Genomic DNA, 19438 nt, shown 5'->3' on the forward strand with positions numbered 1-19438 from the left:
GATAAGCCCTTTTTGGACGTGTTCCCCATTGTATTAACTGAAAAAGCCTTCTTTCGCTGACCCGCCCCCCTCAACACGTATAGGTGTGGCAGAATTTGATTTTGATTATTTTAAAATTTTGTTGTATAATATCAGTGTTTATTTTGGAGCATTTTTTTTTTTTGTTTTATTGGTTTACATTTAAGCAGTTGTGGGAAACTGGTGTGGGGTGAGGTGGGTCTGACCATTTTTCATGACAGTGGACATTGAGATTCAAAAACAAATGTCTAAAACAAATTGTCAAAATATACAAAGTAAATATCTTTAGATCAAGTTCTCAAGCAGCATATTTCTTACTATTGCCTACCTGTTAATTTTGATCATTACTGATGTAATTTTTTCCATCAGTTTGTGTGTGTACAGTGAACTTGACATTTACTAACAATTACTGATAGCCGTCTAAACCTAAATATGTAGCATGTGTCAACACCTTCATGCTTTTCTCCTCAAAATGTTATTGAGGGTAGGGAGAAGAAAATCTAAGGTCTTAGAATACCTGGCAATTATGCAGGGCAGGATTTTGTTCTACACTTTTGGGTATATTTTTACATTTACATGCCCTCTTTAAGACTTCAGTAGGATGGTAGTTGGAGTAAGGCGAAGTGAATGTGACTCTTTTTTGTTGTTGTTGAAGAGACTGATGCACTAGGATCAGATTTTGATCCTCTTACTCATGCTAGTAGCTTTTTATGCTATGAGCAACCTCACTGATTTCAATGTGACTACTGGTCGAGTAAGGTACTGCACTCAAGGTGAGTAAAGTTATCAGAATCTTATTTTGATGAAAAAGTTTCAGTCAGGTGGCAGTTATTTCTTACCACAGAATATCTGGTGGACTCTGGAGATTGTCACTTCAGCACACATTCATTTCTCATGTAAGTGAAGAACTGCTGAAGGTTATTTAAATAAGGATAGAGAAAAGTGTAAAAGCAGAAATAGCACTAGAAAAAAATAGAGCTGAGCTCATGCAAAACATGAGTTCCACTATTCTGACTCCAAGGCCCACATTCTGCCTTCCTTGCTTATGTTGAGTAGTTCCTTATTCTGTGAGTAGCCCCATTTTTACTTGAGGCATAAGGGAATATTTAACATCAGTAAAGAGGGGCATAATCTGGCCCAGAATGATCATGATAAAAGCAGGAAGAGGATGACCAACAAATGTAGATGTGGTTTACAGATCTTTTTAAATAGCATTTTGCCTTTGTCACTCAGTGTTCTGAACCACTCTGGTGCGAACAGACTGATCCAAGAAATTAGATTGTAGGCTCCTTGGGGCAAAGTCCAAGTTCCTGTCTTTATTTGTCTACAAAGAAAGATGCACATTAATGGCCCTGTAGAACTAGTAACAGCCAATGAAGCCTGGGAAGTACAGTATTTCTGAAGTGTCCTACGAATTTCTATCCCCCTTGACTACAAGAGAGTTTTCAGGCCTTCTTCCTGAGATTGCCATCTCTAGCAGATGTATTAGGGTTGGTTGCTATGGTAGTATGCAAAATACCGTGACCAAACCTTGGAACACCGGTATGTAAGCCCAGGTACTGGGCTGTGCACTGGAGATCCATGCAAGGACTAAGGGGGCAGAATTTCTTCCCCTTCCTGGGCCATGGAAGAGTGGCTACAGACCTCACGACAAATCTCTCTGTTGAGAGAACAATGTGTGCATCTGCATTGCTGCAGAACCTCTAGCTCTACCTAAAACTCCCATGGAAGAGCTCAGATGGCTCCCATGGAACAGAACAGGACAGTGTGCAAGACATGCAGATCGTCCGTGTGACTCTCCAAATCCGGATCTGCCACGTTCCACAGTGGAATGGCACCAGATTGGTCAGGGCATACAATGGCTGCAGAAGACAAGGTGGGGGAAGGATATGACCCTATAACAGTGGTTTTCAACCTGTGGTCCATGGATCCTGGGGATCTGCAGACTGTTTCAGAGGTCCATGAAAGGTATGGAACAGTGGTTTTACCTGGGGGTCCGCAGACTATGTTTAAGATTTCCAAAGGGGTCTGCACCTCCATTCAAAATTATTTAGGGGTCCGCAAATGAAAAAAGGTTGAAAACCACTATCATATAAGATCTAAAAAACTACCTGTAAATGAAGTCTTCGGTAGATGAGAAATAGTTTGGTAAAACATCTTATTTGAATACTGCATACAGATGTGGTCCCCTCATCTGAAAAAAGAGATACCGGCATTAGAAAAGGTTCAGAAAAGGGCAACTAAAACGATTAGGGGTTTGGAACAGATCCCTTATGAGTAGAGATTAAAGAGGCTAGGACTTTTCAGCTTAGAAAAGAGGAGAAGCGGGGGGATATGATAGAGGTATATAAAATCATGAGTGGTGTGGAGAAAGTGAATAAGGAAAAGTTATTTACTGGTTCCCATAATATAAGAACTAGGGGCCACCAAATGGGCAGCAGGTTTAAAACAAATAAGGGAAGTTCTTCTTCACTCAGCGCACAGTCCACCTGTGGAACTCCTTGCCTGAGGAGATTGTGAAGGCTAGGACTATAACAGGGTTTAAAAGAGAACTGGATAAATTCATGGAGGTTAAGTCCATTAATGGCTATTAGCCAGGATGGGTAAGGAATGGTGTCCCTAGCCTCTGTTGGTCAGAGGGTGGAGATGGATGGCGGGAGAGAGATCACTTGATCATTACCTGTTAGGTTCACTCCCTCTGGGGCAGCTGGCATTGGCCACTGTCGGTAGACAGGATACTGGGCTGGATGGACCTTTGGTGGTATGGCCAGTATGGCCATTCTTATGTTCTTATTGCCAAAAGCCCTAGCCTAATGAAGCAAAATAAATGCAGTATGAATGTAAAGTCCTATATGCTTATCTGTGTTCTTAGATTGTGCAGCTTGACGTAAAAACTGATGTCATCCTAGGAACAAAGACTATTTATTTTTACGAATGGGAAATGCAAAGGAATAAAAATGAAAGGAGAACGTTACCTCCCCATCCCAGCAATTTTATTTGATGTAGTATCTGCACAGTTGGTGGTTAATTTAAACTTCAGGCACTCACATGGAAACCTGGGATTCTAGAAATGCTCTAACTCTGATTGCATCTTGATTATTCTGTTCTATTCAAATTTGTATACTGTGCACATCACCATGGTACCTGAATGCCTCTATACTGTCTTTAAAAGAAGCCAGCAATGACTTTAAATGCCTAGCAAGGGAATTGTGGGAGAAAACATCATTTTCTGTAAAAGAATATATGCAATACAAGTGTACATAGGAAGGTTACTTTTTATCTAGTGAAAAGAAAAGGAGTACTTGTGGACCTTAGTAAATACCAGAGACAAGGTGTAATGAAAAAACTCCAGAGTGACTTTTTTGCAAATAATTCTTTCCTATCTTGCTCTTACCAGGAGCTGCATAGTTTGTCCTAAGCAAATAAAAAGTTCAAATACATAAGTTATATATCAAAATAAATCATCCTTTTACAAAATACAAGATTCTCACTATTTCATTATGCACATCTATCAGAAATAAGAGTGTTTTAAAAATACAAAACATAGCTCATCTCTTAAGGTGTTAATAGACATCACACGTTTACCAGGGGTTTCGTGATTTGACCTCAAACATTGTTTCCCATCTTTGGTGCAGGATGTGTGACAATAAGATCCAACTGCTAAATGGCTGTTCTACACCAGCTAAAAATATTCTGTGGTCAATCCAGAAAGTATATATGAGAATGTGCCAGAAGTGGGGAGTGGGGTTGGCCTATAACATGTATAAACACATGTCAGAGTGACAATTGGAATGTATACAAAGCCATTGTTTGAGATTTCCTACACCTTCAGGGTCTCATTCTTTTGCTAACATGCACAAACATAGATGCTTTTTTGACAGTGTATCAAAAGTCACTGCTAAAAATAGAAGGCTGTTACATGGTCTGTAGTCACATTTCAATTCATTGCAAACTGTAGCAAGCATCTTACCAGAATTCTTTTAACCTTGCTACAGGTTTGGTGCACTTTTTGCTTATTTTTTCCCCTTCTGATTCTGAAGAGCTAAAGGAGATGAACAGTGAATAAGCAGGAAGCTTTGATGGTTCTATTTAGCTTGTTAAATGTACAGACATGTCTGAAGCAACCTGGAAAGTGGTGGTGGAGAGGATGGGTGAGTGAGTCACACTTTTAAAGCAAAGCAGGCAAACTTAAAAAAAAAAAGTGTCTTGGATCCATGGCAAAAACATTCAGCGGATGCCTCAGTGAAGATTCTGAACTTAAACATATTCTCTCTCTCATTTGTTATTTTATTTTCATGCCTTACATAATGTGACTGATTCATAGAAATCTATTTATATACTCTAGGATATGGGCCAACTCTGAAATCCTTACTCTGTCTTTACTCAGGCAAAATGGCTATTGTGATTAATGAAGTGAATGAGTTCTGCCAATAAAGTTTATCTCTGAATTCAAGGGGAGCTTTTCCAGAGTCAGGATTACAGTATATGGCCAGATATTTTGTCTATATTCTATGTAAAGACACCATTTAAAAAACAAGGAATTTTAGGCCGTGCAATGTCTCATTTGAAGGGTAAATTTCCTTAGATTTCCAATAGCATCTCAGATTCAACCTGTGGGGCCCATGTCACAAGGAACTAATGTTCCCACAGAGACCAGAGGTGTCCAACCCTTTCAGCCAGAGAGGCAAACATATTACTTCAAAAGGGTCAAAGGGCCACAATCAATACTGTGGGACAGGTTCTCTGCCTAGATCCACTCCCTTTGTGTCACTCAGGTAGCACAAAGGGAGCGTAGGCACCCGCAAGTCCCCCTGCTGGGAACTGTCCCAGTCTGAGGTTAGTTCCCATCAACAGCAGGGCGGATGTTCCGGACTCCTAGTCCTCTCTTCCTACAACTCCTGGCAAAGGGGGCACACTGAGGAATGGGGGTAGCTGGAGCGTGGCTATCCCCAGCTAGTATATGGTCCTTTTGGGACCACAGATGGCAGGTGTAAGTTTAGGGAAGCCTCCAGGGTGTTTTAACCTGAGTTGGGACAGAGAATCAGGAAGCAATAATTGGTTGTTGGTTCTCACTTTCTCCTATTTTTCCCTCTCTCCGGGTTGCCTTGGGTGGCAGTGTGAAGGAGAGCCATACTTGCCAATGGATGCCATAAGCTCATGGAGCCAATTTCTTCTCTGATCCTGCTGGCCAGCAGAGGAGCTGCTGAGCAGTCGCGGCAGGGAAAATGCAGCTTGAGAGCTCTCCCAGCTCACACCAGCGCTGTCGCTGGGGCTGCGGGGAGGCGGCCTGTAGATGATGCCTTTCGATTCCTCTCTGTAGCGATGGGGTTAATTTAAAACACTTCAGCCTTTAAGAAAAAAAAGCCAGGCACGAAGAGAATGGCTCCAGGAAAGCATTTTCAATTCACAATCACATACAATTTTTCTTCTTAATACACTTGTCCGAGAAGGCCACAATTTAGAGTGGATAGCACCCCAGGTTGGATTCTACTGAGATAGGCAATACAGGGGCAAGAAAACAGAGCAAAGCAAATGCTCTTCCCTGCCCCATTGCTCTCATCCACTAACATTTTATGAATTTAGAATGATAAATGTCATTAGAACTCACTCATTGCTAACCCTAACACTACATATCCATCTGACAGCTATTTCCATTAGTAAAGGCACACCATAACACACCAAACGGTCTTACACTATTCTCTTTTAATTATGAAGTGACTAGTGATTTTGGGTGCGTTTCTTTTTGCTGAGCACCCTCCCTCTGAAAATCAGGCCCCTTTAAGGTGTTCCCAGCTGGGCACTTCGGAAGACTCAGCTCACTGCTTGGGCGCCCCTCATGGCTGGGAGTGGCATAGCAGACTCATTCTTCATCTATCACCCCCTGCTGACAGCTGTTCTGGCCCTGGAGTGGTCTGCCTCTTCTTGTGACTGTGCCCTCTGGCCACAGGTCACGATTTAGTTCCATGCCTTCCAGTGAACCAAAAATACAACTAGAAATCCAAAAACCTCCCAACACAAAAGATGCTCCTGCCCTCAGCCTGTCCTTAAGGCTCTGTCTTCAGCCCCATCCTTATGGTGAGCTTCTGTGCCCATTTCTCGGGGCTGGTAGGGGAACCCCGTCCCACCCTCTTGTGTGCATTCTGGCCCAGGAACCCTGTATTAAACAGCTAGATCTGCTCCTTCAGATGTGCTGCTCTTTTTCTGGGCCACTTCCTACTTTCCTTTCTTGTGCTGTTTCCCATGTGCTTAACACAGCCTATCCTCTGGTTCTCAGGCCTCTGGCTTCTAGGTCCTCCCAGCATCTTTCTCTGCTGGAATGTCAACCCCTCAAGACTGTCTCTCTAAGCTTGGCTTCCTTTCCAGGGCTACCACAGCAATTAATTCCATTCCTGGGGCCTTTTTCAGTCTGCCTTCACCCAACCCTTCCCAGAGAGAAGGGACTCCTGACTGCCTCCTCTCTCCTGTGTTTATCGGTCTTGGGTCTATCTCGTGGACCTCCCCTATAGCTTTCACTTTCTTTACTGAAAAAGACCCAGCGCCTGCCTTTCTGGGTCTAAAAAAAAAAATCAAGCCTGACACACCCTTTTGGTTGGCAAGGTAGGCTACCAGTGGTGTCAGAGTCCTGTTAAATCTCTGTTCACCTGTGTGAGGAAGAGGCCCCATAACAGGCACGTAAGAATTGAGGCATCCAAAATCAATTTTGAAATGTTAGGCCTATGACATTCTTGCTCCTAACACATTATGAAGTCCATTACAAACCTTCTCTTTATTTGACCTACAGTACCTTGCTGTTGCATACAGGGCCTCACCACCCCAGTAACAACTTTGTGAAGAACATATACCCTATCTGAGCAGAAACAGATGCCAATATGTTAGATCCAATGAATGATTAGTTTCAGAGGGCTGTAGCGCTGAGTCTGGCTGAACTCTAAATTATGCCAGGTAGAGTGGTCTTCTAGGAACTGCTTCACTGTCTAGTGATTACTGGAGTGATGTACACTCTTGCTCTGCTCCTTCCTGTTCCCTCCAAAAAACCTGGGAAAATAAACTAACTCAGAGGGTCCCAGATGAGCTCCCAAAATGTAACCCTTCTGCCAGGTGGTGAACAGCAGCAAAAAGAGCCAGGTTCACTATATCTAGGGTCCCTCTTGATAAATAACTAAACCAGCTTGAGCCTCTCCTCCAGAAACCTAAAAATAAAGAAAAATAAAGGCACCCTCTCTGGGTGCCCTTAACAGGCAGAATGTCACCCTCACAAAAACATTCCAAGACTGTGTACAAACTAGGGAATCTTTATTAGGGGGAATGGAACAGAGTTATCAACTTGGGAAAACACAGCAACAGAATATATACACAAATAAAGAGTATCATACTCCCCTCACCTTCCAATAACCTAGGCAGTAATCTATCTAACTTACTTCTCACCTGCAAGTGAGACTGTCTCACAGGTGATAGTCCCTGAGCTATACCACCTCACCCATTCACCAAATCCCACTCATGGTTTGGATCAGCAAGTAATAGTTGTCCAACTCTCTCTTTGCAGGTCTGACACTTGCCTGGTCCTGCCTGGAAGCACCACCACCTAACCTAGTTTAGTAATTCAGATTTATTAAGGTACTGGGTAGGTGAGAACTCACCAGAGTCTATTCAGTTGTGCTGCACTCCTTGGAGTCCTCTGTGACAGCTCTTGCAGCAAAGTCCTCAATCTGCATGGTCTCTCACAGCAAAATCCCTACATGAGAAACCAAGAACACTAGGTACCCTTGAGCAAAATGCTGACTAGTTATAAATATGCTCTTTATCATAGGACAGGAACTCTGACCTCTATTCAAGCTTCTCTGGCAGCCAACTACGTCCCAAAATCCAAGTTCATATATAGTTACTGTGACTCTCCTACTGTCAGTAGGAATTGTGGGTAGGTAGCATATGCAAATGAAGCTCTCTATGGCAGCACTATTCTATTTTCAACAACAGAGGGGGCAGACCACTCTCTTCTCTGGTGCTTCAGACCATAGAACAGCATGTGTGTGTTGTTTAAGCCCTAAGTACACTGCTAGTTAAGGACAGAGCAGAAATCCTAATTGCGAATTTTCTTACTGGCTCTGTGTTTAAAATAGAGCACTTGGAAAATTAGTTTTTGAAGTGCAGTTACAGCAGTGTAAAAACCACGGAAATTAGGAAATACATGTACTTCCAGGCTGAGATTTTATATGCCTTAAAACCTGATGAAAGTAAGGCTAGTGCCAAGTTATAAACCTCAGAAAATAGATGTTGATAATGAAGAAGCTGTCGCTAATAGACATTTAACTATAACAGCACTGGCAGGTGCTACAATGATAATGAAAATAATGGTCCTTTACAGATAAAGCATGGCTAATGTCTTTTCTTGATAGCCTCCCAGCATGCTAGAAGGGCTGAGAAGCACACAAATGCAATTCGTGGCATCTGTAGTTTCCAGGGGTTTTATTAAGAGCACTTTGCTGACACACTAACCACTCTCATTACATTTTGATTTCAATGTAGTTCTTGCAAAGAATCTGAATAAACTTAATATGAAGTAACAGAAAAAAATGAAATTGGTCTTTCCTAAACCCTGTACTGATTTGGTTCCCTTTCACTGTAATTATCTTTCTTCCTGTATCACTGTTTTCTTATGCTAGCAACGATCACAGTGTGTAACTACCCAAACAATAGAGACTCCATCATTGGACAACTGATTCCTTCTCCTTCTCCTCTCTGGAAGACTGAACAAGATGATCCCAAAATATTATTAGACTTTCCCTACCTCTGCTCTACAGAGGAACACAGAACCAAGAAGATGGTCCCCCCAAAGCCTCCAGCTACCCCTTGCAATCACAAGAGTCTGAGCATGGGGAATATGACTCGAAAAGATGATCTCAACATGGCACTCAAGAGGAAGATATGAACAAACAAAACAAATGAGGAAATAAATGAAAATGATTTTTCTTCCTTCAATCACATACAAAGTCCCTGCCACAATATCCTTGAGTAAAGTTGCTTCTTGAGCTTAAATTTGGTGACCAATTTAACTCCATGCACATGAATAATCTATCCAGTGAGTTTAGCCACTTTGCTGTTGGTGGGATGTCTACAAACAGACACACTTCCTCCAGCGTGCTCCTTATTTGAGAATATTTAGCAAAAAAGTTTTTGCAACTTAAAAAAAGAAAATGTGAATTAATTATGGACAATTCCATTTTGATAGTTACTGTTCAAATTGTATGAGCAACCTATATGTAGGCATATAGGGTAGATGGTATTGCTTCTGGCCTCTAACTGGATGAGTGTGTAAAGAGTAAAGAAACTGGATGAGTGTGTAAAGAACTTTTGGAATGAAAACAGACCTGTGAAAATTGAAAGTTTGCCTTCCATGAACATGTGACTGAACTTCTTTCCCTAAACATTTGTTCCATTAAAACACAATCACATGTAGGTTTGTGGAGGGCAAACACAAGAGAGGTGTCAACATGGCCTAAGCAAACCAGTTTACAAATTCAAGCAAACATTCACAGAATTTGTTTATAGCATTCACCATTTCTCCCTGGCCCTGATCTAAAGCTCATTGCCTTCAATGGGATTTGGGTCAGGCATCATGTGAGCAAATAGCTGTACACTTTTCTGTATCTATTTTAGTTTTACTCTATAGCACCCATCACATATCACCATTGGTTTTATTCTATAGTAACCATTGCTCATCACCATAGTATATAAGTATCTGTTGGTAGCCAAGTAATTGTCTATGTTTTTTCCGAATAAAAAAGGAGGATTGTATTGGTGTCTCCAGGACCAGAACATTCTGAGTGCTGATTAGCCTTTGAGAAAATAAAATCCCTGCTGGGTATTTAACCTACATTTGTTTGGTTTTAATTTACAGAGTGTCCAGGTCTGAGTCTGTTGTTAGAGATGAAACCCTTGCAATTCAATAGGATTTGTCTGAACTACCAAAAGGGTTATGGAAATAATCTTCGTAATGTCATTTCTCTGATGCTGCACAGTCTTGGAGCATGAAGGGGATTATTGGACAAGTTAATTTGCTCAGAGTTAACAGATTTTCCTTTCCCCCAGCTGATAGCTCATTTTAAATGTAAAAGATCTTAGTCTAAGTTCTAATCAAGCAGATGACTGACAAAGTTATCACTTTGAGACAAGTGTTAGCCACACGCTGCCTCCAGGAGATTAACTAGGGCACCAGTTACAGCAAAAGGCAGCGTGTGGAAAACAAAGGCAACAAGAATCATGTGAAATATAAACAATGCTTATTTCTATATGTGTGAAGTACATTGTCAAGCTGTCATATTGGATATTTTTCAAGTTGCTGTTGAAGGATGAGATCCTGGAAGTTACCTACAGTCCTCCTGAACCAGTGGTTCTCAATCAGGGGTACACATACTCCTGGGGTATGCAAAGGTCTTTCATGGGTACATGAACTCATGTAGATATTTGCCTAGTTTTACAACAGGCTACATAAAAAGCACTAGCGGATCAGTACAAACTAAAATTTCATACAGACAAGGACTTGTTTATACTGCTCTATATACTATATGCTGAAATGTAAGTACAATATTTATATTCCAACTGATTTATTTTATAATTGCATGGTAAATATGCTAAAGTAAGCAATTTTTCAGTAACAGTGTACTGTGAAACTTTTGTGTTTTTATGTCTGATTTTGTAAGCAAGTGGTTTTTAAGTGAGATGAAACTTGCGGGTATGCAAGACAAATCAGCCTCCTAAAAGGGGTACAGTAGTCTGGAAGGGTTGAGAACCACTGCCCTGGACTAACAAGGGACTTTACCTTGCTATGAAAACAATCTGGTTCTCTCAGTGAAAAAAGGGAGAGTCCAAAGAAGAAAAAGTAGAAAAGAAAATCAAACTCCTGCTTATTTGTTTGTTTAATAGCCAACCATACTGCAGCTACACTTCATTATTAACTCAGAGCATTCTTAACTATCCTGTATACACCACTGCAGATCTGGTTTAGCTTAAATCCACTAGTCTATGCTGCATCTGGTAGATGGCTGTCTGTCGTTCCCAACAAAAAAGTGACAGCATCACGTGTGTTATTAGGCTGTATAGTCTGATCGGTGAGGATCAAGACTGCAAACAGATATCACACAGAATGTGCAGGCTCCCACTGAAGACTTGGCCTTCTTTCAATCAAAGTTTTGCATCTGTCTTCCTCAAAGTGTTTGCAACCTTTACTGATAGTTGCTCTCCATTCAGAGCTATTCTTGGCTACGTCTTAATGTTTATGCTGCATGAGGTGAGGTTCTGCTTACTCGACCACCTCTCCTGTACTTCACGAGTTTCTGATCTCTATAGAAATTTTTTTTGGGGAGTCTATCATTGCCCGTTCTGATAACATGTCCATCTAAGCTGAGCTTTGCTTATCGTTGCCTCGATGCTGGTTGTTTTTGCTTTTTAAAGGAAATTAATGTTTAAAACTTTGTCCTGGCAGGGGACCTTCAGAATAGAAGGGAGACAGCTCATGTGAATTTTTTCAAGTTGCTTCATGTTGCTAGTAAACTGCCCATGTTTCACACCCATATAAAAGGGACGCTGTTGCTGCTGGATTGTATATCATCAGCTGCCTGTTGATGGTTAGATGGTGTGCTGTTTGATTGTCCTATGGTGAAGTCTTCCAAAGATCTGGCTTACCTTTTGTATTCTATTTGATATTTCTTTATCCAGCGAATTGTCACTTGAGATGGTACTCCCAGGGTATGAAAAGTGATTGATGCTTTTTAGGTCTATAGCCTTGATGGTGACGTTTGGCTCAGTGGTAATGGTTGGTGGAGCTGGTCGGAAGAGGTCTTTAGTTTTTTCCAGGTTGACAATAAGTCCAAACTGTTTGGCATCTCATAGGCTCAAAGGGATTGGGTTAGAAACACAGGGCCAAATCTTGGTGATATGCAAATTTACACCAACTGAGGATTTGGTGTTAGAGATGTCTGTTGGTGGAGCCCCTGAGGAAGCCAGTAAGAGGTGCAGAAGGTGGTGGCTCATCTGCATAACATCCGGGAGCACGAGGACTTCATCGACAGGATGCACATGGAGACAGCTGGGATGGAGGATACTAGCTGACTACAAATGACTACAGCTGCACCAGAGGAGGAAAGAGAATTGGCTGCTCTGTGAGGGGGAGATTGGCTGCTGGTCACCTCAGAACCAGAAGTAGGCAATTGGGCAGCAGCAGAGACCCCCAAACCCCCAAAAAGCAAATACAGCGCAGTACTGTGTTAAACTACTAAAAAATAAAGGGAACGTTTAACAAAGATTTGACAACATAAGGAAACTGTTTCTGTGCTTGTTTCATTTAAATTAAGATGGTTAAAAAGGCATTTTTCTTCTACGTAGTAAAGTTTCAAAGCTGTATTAAGTCAATGATCAGTTGTAAACTTTTGAAATAACCATAACGTTTTGTTCAGAGTTACAAACATCCTCCACTCCTGCAGTGTTAATAACTCTGAGGTACGACTTTATGGAAAAACACAACATTTCTATTAAGTTCTTGGAATGTATTGGGGAGAAATTTTTGTTCCAGAAAATGGAGGAAGTAACCGGGGAGGGAAGGAAGGGGGGCAGCTATTTTATATTTGAATCTGACCGACAGGGAGAAATTGGGAGCAAATCAGAAAGTGGAACGCAATATGAGTGAAAATGATTATGAAATGATAAATTTCATGATTCCAAGGAAAGGAAGAAGCAAGAGCAGCAGAATAAGGAGAATGGACTTCAAAAAGCAGACTTTAACAAATTTAGAGAACTGGTATGTAAGGTCCCATGGGAAGAAATTGAAAGAGAAAAAAGGAGTTCAGGAGAGCTTGCAGTTTCTCAAGGAGACAATATTGAAGGCATAATTGCAAACTATCCTGATGTGAAGAGAAGACTGGCTTCTTTCTATTCTTCCTATATGGCTCCAGCTCTTTAATTACCTGAAAATCAAAAAAGAAATCCTACAAAAAATGGAAACATGGACGAATTGCTAAGGTTAAGATTTTGTCACAGATAGTTTTAGTAAAAGTCACGGACAGATCACGGGCAATAAACAAAAATTCACGGAAGCCTGTGACCTGTCTGTGACTTTTACTAAAAATAATGGGGGGTTAGGGGTTTATGGGGGATGACTGAAGCCCAAGCTGGGAGGAAGAGAGCCCAAACCCCATTGCAGGAGGCAGGAGGGTCCAGCACGTGCCACCACGCGAGTGTTCCAGGGTGCTGCCCACTGCCTGAGGTTGCTGGGAGCTCTGGGGTGGATGGGAGCTCCAGGGACCCCCCTGGCTGACAGCTCTGGCTCCACTGCCCTGGGGCTGAAGTTAAAAATCTCACTGAGGTCTCTGAAAGTCATGGAATCCATGACTTCCATGACCTTTGTGACACAATCTTATCCATATTAATTGCTAAGGATGAGTACAAAAGAATAGCACAAGCATGTAGAAACAAAATCAAAAAGGCTAAGGCACAAAATGAGTGAGAACTAGCAGGGGACACAAAAAGCAATAAGAAGAAGTTGTTTAAATACATTATAAGCAAGAGAAAAACAAAGGAAAATGAAAGTCCTCTACTTAGCTGGGAAGGAGAGCCAATAGCTGATGACATCAAGAAATATGAGCTGTTTAATGTCTGTTTTGCTTCATTCTTCATTAAAAAGGTTAATGGTAACCAGATACTCAATACAATTAATATTAACAACAGGGGAAAGGAATGCAAGCGAAAATAGGGAAAGAACAGGTTAAAGTATATTTACATATGTTAGATGTATTCAAGTCAGCAGAGCCTGATGAAATTCAACCTAGGGTACTTAAAGAATAAGCTACAGCAATCTTGGAATGTTAGCAATTTGAGAACTGGTGGAAGACAGTTGAGGTTCCAGAAGACTGGAGAAAGGCAAACATAGTACAGATTTTTAAAAAGGGGAACAAAGAGGACCTGGGGAATTATAGGCCAATCAGTCTAAGTTTGATACCTGGAAAGATACTGGAACAAATTATTAACCAATCAGTTGTAAGCACCTGGAGGATAATAGGGTTATAAGGAACAGCCAGTATGGATTTGTCCACAACCAATCATGCCAAACTAACCTAATTTTCTTTTTTGACAGGGTTACTGGCCTAGTGAAAAGGGGGTGAAGCAGCAGATGTGATATATCTTGATTTTAGGAAGGCTTTTATACAGTCCAACATGATGGACAAAATGGAGAAAGTCCAGAGAAGAGCAACAAAAATGATTAAAGGTCTAGAAAACATGACCTATGAGGGAAGATTGAAAAAATTGGGTTTGTTTAGTCTGGAAAAGAGAAGACTGACAGGGGACATGATAACAGTTTTCAAGTACATAAAAGGTTGTTACAGGAGGAGGGAAAAATGTTCTTCTTAACCTCTGAGGATAGGACAAGAAGCAATTGTCTTAAATTGCAGCAAGGGAGGTTTAGGTTGGAGATTAGGGAAAACCTCCTAACTGTCAGGGTGGTTAAGCACTGGAATAAATTGTGTAGGGAGACTGTGGAATCTCCATCACTGGAGATTTTTAAGAGCAGGTTAGACAACCACCTGCCAGAAATGGTCTAGATAATACTTAGTCCTGCCACGAGTGCAGGGGACTGGACTAGATGACCTCTTGAGGTCCCTTCCAGTCCTATGACTCTATAGTCTCATAAAGGAACAAGCAAATCAAAATATGATCTAGATTAAATCACTATAAGGTGGGTGCTGGTTGAAAGACCATATTCAAAGAGTAATTATCAATGGTTCACTGTGAAACTGGGGGACATAACTAGTGGGGTCCCACAGGGGTCAGTCCTGGATCCGGTATTAGTCAATAATTTTATTAATGACTTGATATTTGAATGAAAGGCATGTTTATAAAATTTGCAGAGGACACCAACCTCGGAGGGTTGCAAGAAGTTTGGAGGACAGGATTAGAATTCAAAATGACCTTGACAAACTGGACTCTTTGTCTGAATTCAACAAGATGAAAGTCAATAAAGACAAGTGCAATGTACTTCTCTTTGGAAGAGAAAAATCAAATGCACAACTACAAAATGGGGAATAACTGGCTAGGTGGCAGTACTGCTGAAAAAAGATCTGGGGGTTATGGTATATCACAAATTGAATATGAGTCAACAGTGTGATGCAGCTTTAAGAAAAAGACATCATTCTAGGAGATATTAACAGGACTGTTGTATGCAAAACATGGGAAGTAAATATCCCATTTTACTTGGCACTGGCAAGGCCTCAGCTGAGTCCTCTGTCCAGTTCTGGGCACTACACTTTAGGAAAGATGTGGTCGAGATTTACTTGGTCCTGCCTCAGCACAGGGGGCTGGACTTGATGACTTCTTGACGTCCCTTCCAGCCCTACATTTCTATAATTCTAGGATTTGGCCCCAAAATTGTCTATCTCTGAATTTCTTTGCATTTATGCCTCAATCTTAGCATTATTTCAATGTATTTGTGTGGTTTCTTATAGAGTATCTAGCTGTAAGGCATCTTGAAGGATATGTAGTACCCTGTCAACAATGGAATTAGGAAAACAATTGTTTTAGGTTTGTTGTAAATCAGATAAAAACCCTTTCAGAGTCAGTTGTTGAAAAGACCTCCCTCCCTCACATCTAATTCTGAACAGGGGTACTTGATCCTCCTTGCGCATTGATTTTCAGAAATGAGTAGAAGCTTTTTGCTGATGGCCAAGGTGGTTTTGAACCCAGGTATTGGAGCATATTTGGGTTTTTTAATTTCCTTGGCTCGCGCCTAGGTCAGGTAGGAAGGGGAAGAAGGCACACCAGGAGCTAAAAGTTTCCTTCACTCCTATTAATTGCTTCGTTTGACTCACCGCATCAAAGGCCCTTCAGAGTAATGCTGTGTGAACTTCACAGGCCTTTGTTTCAGCCTCAAGTTCCCATCTGAAGTGTAACACTCCTCAAGTCTGAGCTTGAGCTTCTCAAGGAATGGGGAGAGCTACACAGGATGCTTTCAGATATTATATCTACAGTCTGCAACCACTAACAGCTCTGGAGTGGAAAACCCAAGTCAGCCTCAAAGAATTAGAAGTTTGGTTGGTGTCTAGTTCCTTCTGTGCAGCTCTGCTTTTTCAGTCTTTCCTAGTCTTTTCCTCTAGACTCACCTACTTTGTTCAGTGATTTCTTGTTTTCTTCACAGTTTTCCTATTGTAAATGACATTGTCTTACTAACAGGTGCATCATCCCTCTGTGGCTATCCACTGGAACAAGAATTTTGCATGCAGAAGTGAAGCAAGCGTTAAAAAGGGTAGTTTATCAATGATTTCAGTGAGCCAGAGTGATGTGTCATTCTGGCAGAGAGCCTGTTGAAGAGAAAGCACTGTTCTGTAATATGTTCAGCTGGGGATTTCTGAGAACTCTTTTATACCCAGTCATTATCCATTTCACACTCTGGAATGGATGGTTATGTTTGCCTATGTGACACAGATCTTAATAGTTTTCTAAAGTACTAGATCATTTAGCTCTGAGCTAATACAAAACCAAGCTAGTAATTAACATTAAATACTGAGAAATGAATCTGATGTGATGAACATTTAGCACATAATGAGAACACTGTGATTTCTCATTTGGGAACTGTAGTGCTCTTGCAACATAGCTAGATGAGCAAGCAGAACTCAAACCAACAATAGGATCTGGTTATCTTTGTGGATCTAATTGTTGCTACACTTTACAGATTTTGAACATGTCTGATCTTCACTTCAGTAAATAAAACTGTTGTCATTTTGTAATAGCAGTTTATATTTATATACTAACACCTTTTATCCCAAAGGATCCCAAAATGCTGCACGTTATAAAATATGAAATACAGCATCGCTGAAAATGCAGCTACGTCTGGAGTGTACAGTGTCAGACCGCTACTGCACAATACCGTGTACAACAGTGTGGAGGAGGGAGAACTTAGACAAAGGATGTCAGAGTGTATCTTTAGTCTTACAAAGAGTGTAAAGTCCACACTGGGCAGACAGAGGTGTTTTTTTTTTTTAATCTCATAGAATCACAAGGGGGACTTGGGTGCCATTGGCATTCACGAAACCGCCAACCATCTTCCGCCTAATCCTGTAGGCACCTGAAGTTGTTAAGTACCCAAGTTTCTACTGGTAAAGTCCCTAAGTTTCTGCTGATGGGCCTGTGCACAGTCACTTAAGATCTGACACTTGCAAGCAGCTAGGTGCCTAACTCCTGGCAGGATTCACAAACTAGGTGTTCCCAAATATCTTGCATATGGGGCTCTGACAGGCATACTCAGCACAACCCACACAAAACATAGCCAGGAGGAGATACGTCCCCTTTCTCTCTTCTCTCATATCCAAGAGTCCAGTGGTTAACATACTCACTCAGGATATAGGAGAGCCAGGTTCAAATTCTCACTTTGTTTGAGTCAGAGCAAGGTGTTGAATATGGTTCTCCCACGCTCTGGTAAGTGCATTAACCCTCAGGCTACTGGGTATTCTGGGGTGGGCTTCTCTCAGTTTTGCCTGTTGAAGCTGTTCATCTTTGTATGGAATACCTGAATAGTCACTGGGGCAGAGAAAGTGAGACCGAGTCTGTAGCCCAGGATTAACGCACTCACCCCAGATGTGAGACCCAAGTTCAAGTCCTTGCTCTGAATCAAGCAGAATGGAGATTTGGACCTGGGTCTCTCCCATCCGGGGTGAGGGGTCTCTCCCATCCGAGGGTATAAGGGGGCATCATCTGCTCTGTTCTTCGGAAAATAGGACTGAGCTGGAGAGGGTTTACGGCTGTGAATCCTGAGTACAGATAGGTGCCTCCCTCCAGCGTCTTAGCTCTGCAGTCATGTTGGAAGAGGGGTTAGGAAAAATTTGAAAGATATGTATTTGCACTTATCTCTTCTGACAGGTAAGTGTTATCTACGTCACAGTCTGGAAAATGGAGGTACCGAGCAGTTCAATAATTTACCCAACACAGCACAATTTTAAGTGATATGAATTATGTTACCTGCATGATAGAAATATGTATAGCACATTTTGGGACTTACTTCTTAATCGATATTATACACTGCATATATCATATATAAAAGATGTTCTTCCGTTTCTGAGACTCTCTCTGGGTATTGACATCAGTGCTGTTGACAGTACTCCCAGCATAGACGAAGGTGATGACACAGTTATGATTTGGTGGATCCGATCAAGCATCTCTTTTACAACACCTCGTTTCTCTAGTCTCACCAGTGCACATGAATGCAGCTAGTAAATTCCATTGTAGAGATCAGTCACTGATGGGACTGAAGCCCAGGTCTCTGGTTTCTCCATCACATGCTGTAGAGCTATCCAGCAAGTCTGTTACCTTAAGGCAATAATGACTGTGTCATACTATACAAAACAAAGTCAACAGCTAAGTAGATATGTAAATAGATTATGATTTCCTCAGAACAGCAGCTGTGTCTTCATGTGTGCTTGAACAGTGCCTGCAAAATAGGCTTCGCTCTTGACTGGAGCATGTCACTGCAAAGTAAATAATCATAGAAGTATAAGACTAGAAAGGATCTCAAGACGCCTTAGAAGAGAACAGAATAGAATTCTCTCAGGTGTGACTCTTCCCAGACCAGCTCCTCTGCTCTATTTCTGCAAGAATAAGTAAGATTTTTCATTCAATTTTCCTTGTATATATCTGCCCTCTGCAGTAAGTTTCTGTTTTGTTAAGCATTAAAGCATTAAAGATGAAAAAATTTCTCTTTCGAGAGATCAAATCAATATTTGTATCTTAGAGCACTCAGTGCAATAGCCCTGTGGATTGTTAACGTTTGTCTAGTTAGAGTCCTTGAGGACACGGAATGGGTCATCTTTTTGTTCTGTGAGCTGTACTGTGCAAAGAACATTATCAGCACTCAAATAAATAGTAATAGAACCACCGTTTTCAATATACTTGGAAAAAGAAGCAAGTGCAGTGTGTAGATGATGACAAGAGATTATCTTTTTAAAATGGTGACCATTTTGTGTGTATGTATGTGTGTGGTGATATACCTAGTGAGGAAGGATGGCCCAGTGGCTAGAGTGATAGACTGGGACATAGGACACCTGAATTGTAACTCCCTGCCTCTGACTTCCTGAGTAACCTTGAGCAAGTCGTTTAGAGTATGTCCCTATTGCAATCAAAGGTGGACTGCAGTTTTGTATAGGCATACTCATGGCATCTTTTATCTAGCTAGTGTGGCTAAAAATAGCAGCGAAGACATGGTGGCACAGACCCTGGCCTGGGCTGTCCAAGCCTGTCTGGAACCCTGGGTGTATACTTGTGTTACTAGTCTATGCTGGGGTCTGTATTGATGCACCTTTATTGTTATATTTAGCTGCACTCGCTAATTGAAGCCTACACAAGCTGTAACCTCACCTCCGATTGCAGCATTGTCTCTCTGTGCCTCAGT

Source organism: Eretmochelys imbricata, chromosome 3, assembly GCF_965152235.1.
Source record: "Eretmochelys imbricata isolate rEreImb1 chromosome 3, rEreImb1.hap1, whole genome shotgun sequence".
NCBI classification, from domain to species: domain Eukaryota; kingdom Metazoa; phylum Chordata; order Testudines; family Cheloniidae; genus Eretmochelys; species Eretmochelys imbricata.